Source organism: Bos mutus, chromosome 9 (assembly GCF_027580195.1).
Source record: "Bos mutus isolate GX-2022 chromosome 9, NWIPB_WYAK_1.1, whole genome shotgun sequence".
Lineage (NCBI taxonomy): Eukaryota > Metazoa > Chordata > Mammalia > Artiodactyla > Bovidae > Bos > Bos mutus.
This window is the reverse complement of record NC_091625.1, coordinates 37,947,947-37,963,153: the sequence shown is the minus strand read 5'-3', so window position 1 is coordinate 37,963,153 and position 15,207 is coordinate 37,947,947. Positions and strand designations below refer to the sequence as shown.

The following is a 15,207-nucleotide window of genomic DNA, read 5'->3' as shown; positions in this document are numbered from 1 at the left end:
AAGATAAATTGAATTCATTTAGAGGAAGATCCTCACTGGTAATTTCAAATCAGGAAAATGTGGAAATTTTTACAAGGAAGAATGATTGAATCTGTTGGTAACAAGACAGGAGAGCTTTAGATCAGATTTGAGACAAGGAGGAATAAACTTTGTCCAGAGGCAGCCTGGTTCAGAAAGGTCAGCCACATGTCTTGGGGGTGATGTGGGCCTTCTAGGAACACTTATACCTAGTTGGCCTGTTTTGACAATATTAAAGGAAACCAAAAAAAAAAAAGAGAGAAGAAAGAAATTTTGTCTGAAGTTGGACTGGGATTTAAAGATGAGCAGCTAACCCTTGGGTTCTGTTTGTGTTGTGGCAGTGGGGATCAACATGCCCCAGTGCCCTACCTAGGGTAAGAATTGAGACCACTTGTTCAATCCTTCAGGCTTTGGTAAAGGTGATTCCTCAGAAATTCTTTTTATACTTTAAGTCACAAAGTTGAGAATTTTGTTTTATAAATGAGGCCACTTCTGTATTATTTCCACGATCATCCACAGATATTTAAATGCAGGAGACAAGCATGTGCACACATTAAAAATGTGAGAATTGAGGGAAAGGAAGACATTCTTTCTCTAGAAACCTGCCAAGCTGGGACCTATCCTAGGGTGTTTGCATGAGCTGCTCTTCAGCCAGAAAGGTGTTCCCCAGAGCTTCTTTCTCCTGACTGACTCCTTACTGCTTAAGCCTCAGATTAAATGCCCCCTCTTCAGTGAAATCTCTCTGATTGCCTAAACTGAAGTCCTTTGCTGTCTCTCTAACAAAGCACATTTATATATTTCCACCTTAGCACTTATCACTTTATTATATACTGTTTCATATTCATTTATTTTCTGTCTACTTCCACCCACTTGACTGTAAGTACCAAGAGAGCAAAGATCTTGACTGTCACGTTCACTATTATGTTATCAGTATCTCCAATGTCTGTGTGTCAATATATAATCAATAACTACATTTTTAAAGAACAAATAACAGCAAAGCAAGTGACTAAACTGGTGTTATCATATTTAGCTGAATCACATCAGACATAAGAGAAAATAGCTAGGATGTAAAATGAGCTAAAGTAGTTGCTTAAACACATCTTAGCAAACTGGTTGTTATAATTTTTCACATTGACCATAAGAGGCGGCTCTCTAATTGAACAGGGTTCAATCAGGAAGGCTCTGTCTGAACAGGCCACCCAAGATGGCCGTTCTCTTGCTTTCTGTACATCTGCTGCTTGACCAGCACCAGCTACGTCTCCATCCTACTCACATGACTGACCTTCCTACATACTTGCCGGCGACCGGTCTGGTAATTGTTCTAACCTCTAGAATAAAGCACCTCCATCTGATAGCTTTTCAAAGGGGCGGTGAGGAGCGTCCCGATTAGTCTCCCTGGTAACCCACTAGCCAACCGGTGGTCAATTCCCCCTATAAATGGTAACCTTCCCCCTCCCCGCCAGAAGCGAAGGTTGCCGCCATGTTCTGCCCTGTCTGCCATCTGCTGCACACAGTGGAGTGTCACTCCAGGAACTTGCTTCAGACGTGTAAGTTCCCCATCCATGAAGCCATTGATGTCTCTTTTGCTGACTCTGGGCTTTTTTCCTGGTTTTGAAGCTGTGGGGTGCAGCCCAGGCGACCCAGGAAACTCCCGTGAGCACCGAGATATTGGGAAATAAGGATGAGGAATGGAAAGCTGCGGGGGCATCCACTAGTGTTTGGGGCCTGCAAGTTCCAGAGGCGATCCCAAAAGTTGCAAGGGAATCCCAGGGTGGCTGTCCACTAGTATATGGGGCCCTGGGGTGTCTGTCCTTGATTAGTGAGGAACAAAGAGAGTGCAAAGAGCTCATAGACACCCCTAGGGCTATTGGGGAGATGTTGGCCACTATTACAGGGGGGAAAAGTGGCTGCAGCTGTGGGTTGGCTGTTTTTGTATTAAGGTCATAAGGGCTGAGCTAATAGCTGAAGCAAATGTTGACTTGAATGATGATTTTTTTGTTCTGAAATGAAGCATGTGAATGTGAGTGAATGATAGCTATTATTATTGTCTATTATTGTTATTTGTTTACACTAAATATTTAGAAACTGAAAAAAAAAATCCCTGAAAATGTCCTTGATGGGACTCTTCCAATTCTAAAACTGATTTTTGTATATTCTGTCTTAGAAGTTAGCTTTCTAAAAGGAATTGGTATGTCTTCTCTGGTGCCTTCAAGATGTAAGTGATCTACCTGGGCTCTCAGGAACTTTAACCCCGGAGAATGTAGGCAAAAAAGAGGTCTTTTTAAGCTCTATTAGGACAACTGAGATGGAGAAGGCGATGACACCCCACTCCAGTGTTCTTGCCTGGAGAATCCCAGGGACGGGGGAGCCCGGTGGGCTGCAGTCCATGGGGTCGCACAGAGTCGGACATGACTGAAGTGACTTAGCAGTAGCAGGACAACTGAGAGATCTGTGTCTATATAGGTACATGTATGTCTATGTATATGATGCGTCTCTGCCTCCAGATGGTGTTGCCAAGATTGGTTTGCGGATGAGCTATAATTGGTGTAAAAGAAATTAAGCACTTATAAATTTTCAGAAATAAAAAAGAGATTGGTGAGAGGTTTTAAGAGTTAAGATTATAACCACTTGTAATTCTAATCATTGTAACCAAGTTTCTTTATTGATTACATTGTGATCAGGTGTTTAACTCTGCCTTTTTAAGTCTTGGCATTCATAGAAAATTACTGTTGTACTCTGAAGCTTTTGCAAAAAGTGCTTCATCATTAAGGACATTCGTAGAAAGGACTTTTTTTTCAAGTATGGGTCTCTGATAAATTTTGGATCTGAACTGCTGAACTGGGTAAGAAATTAGAGAATCCTAATGAAAAACCTTTAGTTCAGTTTAGTCATTCAGTCGTGTCTGACTCATTGCGACCTCATGGACTGCTGCACGGCCAGGCTTCCCTATCCATCACTAACTCCTGGAGTTTATTCAAACTCATGTCCATTGAGTTGGTGATGCTATCCAACCATCTCATACTCTGTCATCCCCTTATGCTGGCGCCTTCAATCGTTCCCAGCATCAGGGCTTTTTAAATGAGACAGCTCTTCACATCAGGTGGCCAAAGTATTGGAGTTTAAGCTTCAATATCAGTCCTTCCAATGAATATTCAGGACTGATTTGCTTTAGGATTGACTGGTTGGATCTTCTTGCAGTCCAAGGGATTCTCAGAGTCTTCTGCAACACCACAGTTCAAAAGCATCAATTTTTTCACACTCAGCTTTCTTTATAGTCCAACTCTCCCATCCATACATGACTACTGGAAAAACCATAGCCTTGACTAGATGGACCTTTGTTGGCAAAGTAATGTCTCTGCTTTTTAATATGCTGTCTAGGTTGGTCATAGCTTTCCTTCCAAGGAGTAAGAGTCTTTTAATTTCATGGCTGCAGTCACTGTCTGCAATGATTTTGGAGCCCCCAAAAATAAGGTCAGCCACTGTTTCCACTGTTTCCCCATCTATTTCCCATGAAGTGATGGGCCCAGGTACCATGATCCTTGTTTTCTGAATGTTGAGCTTTAAGCCAACTTTTTTACTCTCCTCTTTCACTTTCATCAAGAAGCTCTTTAGTTCTTCTTCACTTTCTGCCATAAGGGTGATGTCATCTGCATATCTGAGGTTATTGATATTTCTCCTGGCAATCTTGTTTCCAACTTGTGCTTCAACCAGTTCCAGCATTTCTCATGATGTACTCTGCATAGAAGTTAAATAAGCAGGGTCACAGTATACAGCCTCGACATACTCCTTTTCCTATTTGGAACCAGTTTGTTGTTCCATGTCCAGTTCTAACTTGCTTCCTGACCTGCATACAGATTTCTCAGGAGGCAGGTCAGGGGGTCTGATATTCCCATCTCTTGAAGAATTTTCCACAGTTTGTTGTGATCTACACAGTTAAAGGCTTTGGCATAGTCAATAAAGCAGAAATAGATGTTTTTCTGGAACTTTTGCTTTTTCAATGATCCAGCAGATGTTGGCAGTTTGATATCTGGTTCCTCTGCCTTTTCTAAATCCAGCTTGAACATCTGGAAATTCACGCTTCACATATTGCTGAAGCCTGGCTTGGAGAATTTTGAGCATTACTTTACTAGCGTGTGAGATGAGTGCAGTTGTGCAGTAGTTTGAGCATTCTTTGGCATTGCCTTTCTTTGGGATTGGAATGAAAACTGACCTTTTCCAGTCCTATGGCCACTGCTGAGTTTTCCAAATTTGCTGGCATATTGAGTGCAGCACTTTCACTGCATCATCTTTCAGGATTTGAAATAGCTCACCTGGAATTCCATCACCTGCACTAGCTTTGTTCGTAGTCATTCTTCCTAAGGCCCACTTGACTTCACATTCCAGGCTCTAGGTGAGTGATCACATCATCGTGATTATCTGGGTCGTGAAGATCTTTTTGGACAGTTCTTCTGTGTATCCTTGCCATCTCTTCTTAATATCTTCTGCTTCTGTTAGGTCCATACCATTTCTGTCCTTATTGAACCCATCTTTGCATGAAATGTTCCCTTGGTATCTCTAATTTTCTTGAAGAAATCTCTAGACATCGGAAAACCTTATCACTTCATAAAAAGTTAACAGAAGCATTGGTTACTGAGTGAACTGTGAAAATGATTATAATTTTGTCTGGAATATTACTGGTTTTGAATTGTGTTTGCCAGAAACAAGGGAACTCTTCCCATCAAATTGGTTATGACTTAAAGCAATTTGGTAAACTACACCTGTGGGTAAAACTGAAACATTTTTCTTTTCTCTCTGCCTGGTCCCTCCAGAAATTGGAGACTCCCATTCTGGGCAGCCTCAACAGGTAAATGGGAAAAACTGTCTTCCTGGCATGAGTTGGAATCTCAGTATTTTTGGGACCTCTAGAAGAAAGAAATGCACTGAGGTGGGATCTGATGGCAAGCATTTAACATGGATTCCCTGGCTTTGGAAATTCAGTCTGAGATTCCTTCTGAGGAGTTCTACCATAGCTAGTCTGGAGGAGCCTATACGGTCAATTGACCAGACTTATTTTGCAAACAAATTTATCTTAATTTGGCTGTGTTTGGTGGAGGGTAATTTTCGAAAGAAAAATACTATGTTTTAGTGGATATTAAATTTGAGTTCCTTTAATGGAAGTCTGTATTTACGAAAGCTCTTGTGTCAGTCATACTTTCATCCTGATGTTCAGGATGAAAAAATTCTCTAGTGAAGTTGTCACAGAGCACAATACTCATGATATGTAACACTTCTTGCTTTAAGTCTACTGCTAAAAACACATGTATAATATTTGTGTAGCAACTTGGTGTAACTGATAAAATGTACATCCTCTGAAATGTTTCCCAATCAGCATACCTCTGAACTTGTTCATGTTATCTGATCACTTTCCCTGCAATGTGTATACCTAGACAGATACAAAGACTGCCTCACCTAAAGGGACATGATCTGCACCTAGGGCTGAAGGCTGCATTTACCCTGGCTTCAAGGTACATGTACTTTGGTCTGTCAAAAGGGTTACAATCAGAGAAATGATGGAAAATTTTTCACATGTGGAGATATGGGAAAATAATTCTGGTTTACCCATGGTTTAGCTTAAACTCTACTGACTAGAGTAGCCTGCTTTGTGGCCTACTGAACATGTATTGTACATCTCCTTTAGCTATTGAGGAGGGGAATTCTAGAAAGTCAAAATGGAGTAGTTGTGATTCAGATTATTAACATGATTTTAGACACATTCCTGTATTACTGAAAACTTGAGTTTTCTGAACTGTGTTGCACACAGCAGGTGTGGTATTATCTTGGGATGCTGTTACTGCTTGTATTTTGCTTAATAGTCATGATCTTCCCTATGTTGTGCCTGTTAGATGTCTTACATTTCGTCCGTAGCCTGAGCAGAGGAAATCTATTTGAGGACTGAGTGGCAGCAATGGCCTCACTGTGAAATGAGTCTAATTGCTGGGTCTATAGCAAGATGAAATTAAAAGATGTTTACTCCTTGGAAGGAAAGTTATGACCAAACTAGATAGCATATTAAAAAGCAGAGACATTACTCTGTCAACAAAGGTCCATCTAGTCAAGGCTATGGTTTTTCCAGTGGTCATGTATGGATGTGAGAGTTGGACTATAAAGAAAGCTGATCCCAGAAGAATTGGTGCTTTTGAACTGTGGTGTTGGAGAAGACTCTTGAGAGTACCTTGGACTGCAAGGAGATCCAACCAGTCCATTCTAAAGGAGATCAGTCCTGGCTGTTCATTGGAAGGACTGATGTTGAAGCTGAAACTCCAACACTTTGGCCACCTGATGTGAAGAGCTGACTCATTTGAAAAGACCCTGATGTTAGGAAAGATTGAAGGCAGGAGGAGAAGGGGATGACAGAGGATGAGATGATTGGATCGCATCACCGACTCAATGGACATGAGTTTGAGTGAACTCCGGGAGTTGGTGATGGACAGGGAGGCCTGAAGTGCTGCGGTTCATGGGGTTGCAAAGAGTTGGACATGACTGAGCAACTGAACTGAACTGAGAGCAAGATGGCATGGTTTTCCTCCTCTGGACTTCCATGAAAAATTGACTTGGTTAATGTGACTGTGTGGAGGCAACTGACAGCAGGGGGAAAAACCTCTCACCATCTTCCTGTCCCACACGCCAGTACACCAGAAAGGCCCATGTTGGTGAATATTACTTGTACAACTGATGGCCCATGAGTCCCTGGGGTTATGCTGTGTGGAACGAAATAGGTCAGCTTCTGGACACACGCGTTCAACTTGTGGTATTAACTCTTTTTTTTTTTTTGGAAAGACCTAAAGGTCCGTCTAGTCAAGGCTATGGTTTTTCCAGTAGTCATGTATGGATTTGAGAGTTGGTACTATGACTGCTGACTCTTGGCTGGGCCACCAGGATGTTTTAAAGCTGGGACCTTCCTCTTCTCATAGTCATGGCTCTGTAAAAACAAGGAGTGGCCTTACCTTCTTTATAACTGGACAGGACACTGCGGCACTGACTTGCTTTCCACTGACCCAATAAGTGCTTGACTCCAAATTTTTCTGACATCCTGGTTAGTGACTGTTCTTAGTATATGAGTTATCTTACTTTTGATACTCTCTGGCTGCTGCTGTCTGTATTGTATTTGTGGTATCTGGTTGTAGTGACTCCCCTACATATCTGACCTGAGGGATACCACAAAAGAGGGCTGGACCCAGATTATGAGGGTGGTGCAGGGTATGTAGGGGTGGAGTGAATGATCAGGCCATCCAGGATGGCTGTTATCTTGCTTTCTGTATATCCACTGCTCAACCAGCACCTGCTTCACTTCTGTCTACTCACATGGCTGATCTTCCTGTATACTTCCCTGAACTCAGCTGGTAATTATTCTTAGCTTTAGATCAGAACATTTCCCTTTGATAGCTTTTCAAAGGGGCAGTGAGGAGCATGCCCCTCACTAGTTTCCCTGGTAACCCATCAGCCAATTGGTTGTCAATTCTCCCTATAACCTCTCCCCCAGCCATATCCTACCTTCTGTCTACTGCACTTAGTGGGATGTTGCTCTGGGACCTTGCTGTAGACATGTAAGCTCCCCATTAATGTCTCTGTCTCTGACTCTGGCCTTTTTGGTCTTGAAGCTGGGCCAGTGGGGTGTAGCTCAACAGGCTCCTTGGAGCTAAATAATTTTCAACTTCGTTAAATGTCTTGTAGACATTTAGTATGTCTAAGGTGCTCTCTACATGATGCATTGCAGGTTGTTCTCTCAGCACGTGTGAAACACTGTTTGCTGGGCCCCACTAAGACACAGGGGGATACATTGGTGAACTAGAGAGCATTTACTGCCCTCCAAGAAAACAGTCAGTCTCTGGAGTCAAGAGAGGGGTGAGGGCTGAGATACTGCCAAATAGAGAGTGCTGTGGGGTTGTACTGGAAGGGCTTAAAAGGTCATGAAGTCTTTGGTGAGAATGTAAAATCTAAGACAAATAAATTTGTAGGAAGGCCACCAGTTAGCTAATCAAACAGGATGATGATTAAAAGGGCCTGTGATCCAAATTTGTACAAAAGGAGGTAAAACATTCCAAAGTCACTTAGAGACACTTAAGCGATTTGTAAATTTGCGCAGAAGACCGTGAGAGAATGCAATGAGCAAAGCTTACTTATCCCAGTGATTGTGCTGGGGCTCTGTTACACAGGCTTTTGTGCATCACTGCATTTTCCAAGGGTTAGTGAGTCGACTTTTCTTACTGCAATGAAAAATAAATTCTTGGTGTCACATAACCTATAGAGAAAAACCAAGTAAGTTCACTTGAGAATGCTGTTCAGTTCAGTTGCTCAGCCATGTCTGACTCTTTGCAACCCCATGGACTGCAGCACGCCAGGCCTCCCTGTCCATCACCAACTACTGGAGTTTACTCAAACTCATGTCCATTGAGTTGGTGATACCATCCAACTATCTCATCCTCTGTCATCCCCTTCTCCTCATGCCTTCAATCTTTCCCAGCATCAGGGTCTTTTCAAATAAGTCAGTTCTTCGTATCAGGTGGCCAAAGTATTGGAGTTTCAGTTCATCATCAGTCCTTCCAATCAATATTGAGGACTGATTTCCTTTAGGATGGAAATCAGTTTCTTGCAGTCCAAGGGACTCTCAAGAGTCTTCACCAACACCACAGTTCAAAAGCATCAGTTCCTCAGCGCTCAGCTTTCTTTATAGTCCAACTCTCACGTCCATACACGACTACTAGAAAAACCGTAGCTTTGACTAGACAGACTTTTGTTGGCAAATTAATGTCTGTGCTTTTAATATGCTGTCTAGGTTGGTCATAATTTTTCTTCCAAGGAGTAAGCGTCTTTAAATTTCATGGCTGCAGTCACCATCTGCAGTGATTTTGGGGCCCCTCCAAATAAAGTATGTCACTGTTTCCCCACCTATTTGCCATCAAGTGATGGGACCAGATGCCATGATCTTCGTTTTCTGAATGTTGAGCTTTAAGCCAGCTTTTTCACTTCCCACTTTCACTTTCATCAAGAGGCTCTTTAGTTCTTCACTTTCTGCCATAAGTAAGTGTGGTGTCATCTGCATATCTGAGGTTATTGATATTTCTCCCAGCAATCTTGATTCCAGCTTGTGCTTCATCCAGCCCAGCGTTTCTCATGATGTACTCTGCGTAGAAGTTAATAAGTAGGGTGACAATATACAGCCCTGACATACTCCTTTCCCAATTTGGAACCAGTGTCTTGTCCATGTCCAGTTCTAACTTGCTTCCTGACCTGCATACAGATTTCTCAGGAGGCAGGTCAGGGGGTCTGGTATTTCCATCTCTTTCAGAATTTTCCATAGTTTGTTGTGATCCACACAATCAAAAGCTTTGGCATAGTCAGTAAAGCAGAAATAGATATTTTTCTGGAACACTCTTGCTTTTTTGATAATCCAGCGGATGTTGGCAATTTGATCTCTGGTTCCTCTGCCTTTTCTAAATCTAGCTTGAACATTTGGAAGTTCACAGTTCACGTACTGTTGAAGCCTGGCTTGGATAATTTTGAGCATTACTTTACTAGCGTGTGAGATGAATGCAATTATGTGGTAGTTTGAGCATTCTTTGGCATTGCCTTTCTTAGGGATTGGAAAGAAAACTGACCTTTTCCAGTCCTGTGGCCACTGCTGAGTTTTCCAAATTTGCTGGCATATTGTGTGCAGCACTTTCACAGCATCATCTTTTAGGATTTGAAATAGCTCATCTGGAATCCCATCACCTCCACTAGCTTTGTTCAGTGATGCTTTCTAAGGGTCACTTGACTTCACATTCCAGGATGTCTGGCTCTAGGTGACTGATCATACGATTGTGATTATCTGGGTTGTGAAGATCGTTTTTGGACAGTTCTTCTGTGTATCCTTGCCACCTATTCTTAATATTTTGTGCTTCTGTTAGGTCCCTACCATTTCTGTCCTTTATTGAGCCCATGTTTGCATGAAATGTTCCCTTGGTATCTTTAATTGTCTTGAAGGGATCTCTAGTGTTTCCCATTGTATTGTTTTCCTCTATTTCTTTGCACTGATCACTGAGGAAGGCTTTCTTATTTCTCCTTGCTGTTCTTAAACCCTGAATTCAAATGGGTATATCTTTCCTTTTCTCCTTTGCTTTTTGCTTCTCTTCTTTTCACAGCTATTTGTAAGACCTCCTCAGACAGCCATTTTACTGTTTTGCATTTCTTTTCCTTGGGGATGGTCTTGATCCCCATCTCTTATACAGTGTCATGAACCTCCATCCATAGTTCTTCAGATGCACTGTCAGAAATAATCCCTTGAATCTATTTTTCATTTCCACTGTATAATCATAAGGGATTTGATTTAGGTCATACCTGAATCGTCCAGTGTTTTTTCTTACTTTCTTCAATTTAAGTGTGAATTTTGCAATAAGGAGATCATGATCTAAGCCACAGTCATCTCCTGGTCTTGTTTTTGATAACTGTATAGAGCTTCTCCATCTTTGGCTGCAAAGAATATAATTGATCTGATTTGGTGTTGGCTATCTGGTGATGTCCATGTGTAGAGTCTGCTCTTGTGTTGTTGGAAGAGGGTGTTTGCTATGACCAGTGCGTTCTCTTGGCAAAACTCTATTAGCCTTTGCCCTGCTTCATTCTGTACTCCAAGGCCAACATGATTTAGGAAAAGCACCTAATTTTGAAAATCTTCCTATTTTATTCATTGGGTGTTGTCTGCTTTCTGCCAGGCACTGTGGTTGATGCTGAATGTAGGGTGGAGTACAAAACAGAATGCACACAGCTGTGGTTTTGAAAGACATTGCTACTGGAAGCATCTTTGACAAGGACTGTGGCATTGTTCTGAGGAGTGTTGACACCAGAAGCAGGGCTTTAATGGCAGTAACCAATCAATAAGAATTAGGCAAAAGAGACATTGTAGATGCCAAGTGGTGGCTGTGGCACAAAGCCTGGGACCACATATGATGCCCCTTAAGTGCTTCTCAGAAATATTTGATTTTGTCATAGATGACTTTGTAATGGAAATGGCTGAGGTTCTTTGTAGGGAGAAACAAGAACAGATGCATTACTGTTGATGTCAAGGTGACTTCACATCCATAGGTGGGTAAGGCCAGGTGGTCCATGGGTTGTTCTTGTGACAGGTTGTGATGAATCCTGTCAGTTTTGTGTACCATGACACCACAGGTGAGGATAGCACTAGCATCAGGCTTTGCATCATAGGCACACTGGCTGGGTCCTGCTGAAGGTTACCAGTGGAGTAATTTTCCCTGGTGGAGTTGAGTGTTCATCCTCTGGGTTGCAGTAGGTAGACAGCTCCCCTCTAGGGCAGCCAAGAAAGTGAAGCATGGATGACTCAGCTGATGCATTCATGATTATGAAGTTTTTCATGAGACATTAAAGGTTCATATGCACAATTTTGAAACATTAAAGTGAAATAAGAGTGAACCAGAGTTTGTAAAACATGGAAATGTTCATTATAATATTTTCCTTTATCTTGAAAGTCTAGAAGGAAAGACTGTTTCTAATCTAGAATTTAAAACTTAAAACATATTAAAGTGTGCTGGAGCAGCCCCAGGGGGTATCTTACAAGTTTTACTTTACAAACTTTTAAGAAAAATTATAAGAAAATTTCTGATGAAGCGGGCTATTAGCTTTATTTTACTTGATTGTTTAAATTAAAATCAATTTACTTAGGGGTCTATTATTTAAAGCCTGTCAGTTTGAGCTTACTTGTCATACATCTTTCTCTCTTTTGCTGAAAAGTTCATTGAAAATAAGTTAATTAATTTTAACAAGTATTGTATGCTTTTAGGAATTGGGGAAAAAACCTATTTAATTAAATGAAAATACTATTATTATTGCACCTGTAATCAATTCAGTAATGGGAAAATGGTGTTTCCTCAAACTCCTGCTGAGATTTGTGCAGGTGTTTTTGTATTTGCTATAAATCTATGCCCACACAAAGTTCACTCTGTTGCAGAAAAATAAATCACCTTATTCAGGTGGCAGTGAACTTTGACTTAGGAATATTTCTCGCTTCTTTTTCCAAAATCAAAGCAACGCCTACGTTTCCATTGCCATATGCTGTCTTTCTCAGCTGTTGAACTGCTTATTATATATATTGAGTCCTTTTCCTCCTGTTATCTCAGAGACCTGATGTGAACTGGAGTATGGCAATGTTCTCCACCTTATGTAAAACCACCAAATAGGTTGCTTTAGATAGCCACTGGGGGATGGCTTATTCTGAAGTCAAGATGAGCCATCAAGCAGGCCTTTGGGCCTCTGGGCCTATCTTGCTTTCATAGAATATTTTCATTGAAATAAACTGGGATTTTCCTTTTATAAGGCTTATAATCACTTTGATCTTTGATTAAAAATTCTCTAGTGGGGGGAAAGGTTTCTATCTTATGCATATTTATGTAGATATTTTTTCTTTACCTATATCTCTATTGTTTCTTTCCCACAAATTAAGCATTCTAAGGATATGAACACTTGTTTTTCTAACTTGGTGGAGGGAGAGGAGCAGTAAGTGAATGTCTATGATTGTCGTCTCTAAATATTTGGATTTCAGGGTGTGAGAACTAAATTCTGATTTCTTCTTGGGCAGTTATTTGCTTGCAACTTGAGCAAAGCCCTTTGATTTCCTTGATAATTCCAAGCTCCCATTTATAAATTGATGGGATTGGAAAGATACTAAAGGAAAATACAAATATATTTTGAAGTATATTTGAAAGTGTAAAGTGAGAGTATAAAATAATTTATTGAGCTTTGAAAACTTGGAACTATCAAGACTGAGAAACCAGGTAATAAGTAGATAAAATCATTTCCTTTATACCTGGGGATCTGATTACAAAGAAACAAAATAAATCCTTAACTGAGCAACAACACCTATTTCAACACTCCTCCCCATGGTTGACACCAATTAGGGCTATTCTGTCTATTCTGAAAGCAACATACTGTACTCTTCTGCTACTGGAATGTTCAAGAGAAACTCTGTAACTGGATCTAGAAACATGGTGAGGTAAAAATGTTAAAAATTAGATATTTAAACATTTTCTCTATCCATTTATCTGTTGATGGATACTTAGGTTGCTCTTTATCTTGGCTATTGTGAATAATACTACTGTGAACTATGGGGTACATGCAGCTTTTTAAATTAGTGTTAAACATATTATTAATTTTTAATTTTATTATGGAATAACCAGGTGATTTTTTTATTGAGGTACAATTGACAAACAATATTGAATCACTGTGATATACACCTTAAACTAATATAGTGTTTATACAAGTTTCAAAATTGTTACCACAGTATGTCCAGTTACCACTTGTCATCTTACAAAGTTACTGCAATATCGTTGACTATATTGTCTATATTGTACATTATATCCCTGTGACTTGTTTATTTAGTAACTAGAAGTTTTTGCTTCTTAATTTCCTTTACATACTTTGCCTGTATCTTAGTTTGCCTCCCCTCTGGCAAGCACCAAGTTGTTTTCTGTATCTCTGAGTCTTTTTTTGTTTTGTTTAATTTGTTCATTTGTTTTGATTTTTAGATTCCGTATATACATGAACTCACACAGTAGTTGTCTTTCTTCTCTGACTTATTTCACTGGTTAATACCTTCTAGGTCCAGCCACATTGTCTCACATGGCATGGTTTCATTTTTTACGATTGAGTAATATTCCATTTTATCCATTCCTCTTTATCCATTCATCTATCGATGGACACAGGTTGTTTCCAAACCTTGGCTCTATTGTAAATGCTGCTCTGAGCATTGGGGTGCAGGTATGTTTTCAAATTCAAAGTGTTTTCATTTTCTTTTGATAAAGACCCAGAGATGGAATCACTAGATCTTACGGTAGTCCTATTTTTAACTTTTTTGAAGAAGCTCCATACTATTTTCCATAATGAATGCACCAATTTACTTTCCAACAAACAGTACATGAGAGTTGTCTTTTCTCCACATCCTCGCCAGCACTGATTTCTTGGTCTTTTTGATAAGTTATTTTGACAGGTGCCAGGTGATATCTCACTGTGGTTTTGATTTGCATTTCCCTAATGATTAGTGATGTTGAGCACCTTTTTCATGTAATTTTTGGCCATCTGCATGTTTTTCTTGGAAAAATGTCTATTCAAGTTTTCTGCCCAATTTTTTCATAGGTTTGCTTTTTTGAAAGTAAACTATGTAGTTTATTTATGTATTTTTAATATTAAGCCTGTATCAGATATATAATTTATGAATACTCTTCCATTCAGTAGGTTAGGTTGTCTTTTTGTTTTCTTGATAGTTTCTTTCACTGTGCAAAAGTTTTTCACTTTGATGTAGTTCCATTTAACTTATTTTTGCATTTGTTGCCTTGCCTAAGGATACAGGTCTAAAATATATTGCTAAGATTGAAGTCAAAGAGCTTACTGCCTTTATATTCTTCTAAGGGTTTTATGGTTTCAAGTCTTACATTCAAATCTTTAATCAATTTTGAATGTTTTTTGTATACAGTGTAAGATAGTGGTCCAGTTGCTCATTCTTTTTCATGTAGCTGTCCAGCTTTCCCAGTACTACCTGTTGAAGAGACTACCTTTTTATCACTGTATATTCTTGCATCCTTTGTTGTAAATTGACCATATATACAATACACACATGGATTTATTTCTAGGCTGTCTATTCTGTTCCATTGACCTATGTGTCTGTTTTCATGCCAGTGCCATACTATTTTGATTACTATGTGTTATTTGCTCAGTTGTGTCCAGCTTTGTGCAACCCCATGGACTGTAGCCTGCCAGGCTTCTCTGTCTTTGGAATTCTCCAAGCAAAAATACTAGAGTGGGTTGCCATTCCCTTCTCCAGGGAATCCTCCCAACCCAGGGATCTAGCCTAGATCTTCTGCATTGCAGGCAGATTCTTTACTGTCTGAGCCTCTAGGGAAACCCATTTGATTACTGTAGCTTTGTGATAGAGTTTGAAATCAGGGCACATGATACCTCCAGCTTTGTTTTTCTTTCTCAAGACTTTAGATATTTGGGATCTTTTGTGGTTCCATACAAATTTTAAGATTCTTTGTAGTTCTGTGAAAAATGCCATTGGTATTTTAATAGGAATTGCATTGAATCTCTAGATTGCTTGAGTAGTACGGTCATTATAGCAATATTCTTCCAATCTGTGAGGGTGGTATTTCTTTCCATTTGTTTGTATCA

General features: G+C 40.1%; 1 pseudogene; it reads right to left on the bottom strand.

Annotated features, from left to right (window-relative positions):
- The window catches only part of LOC138989144 (CWF19-like protein 1), a 150,289-nt pseudogene extending 143,203 nt beyond the window's left edge, over window positions 1–7,086 (bottom strand).
- Window positions 7,087–15,207: the final 8,121 nt, after the last annotated feature.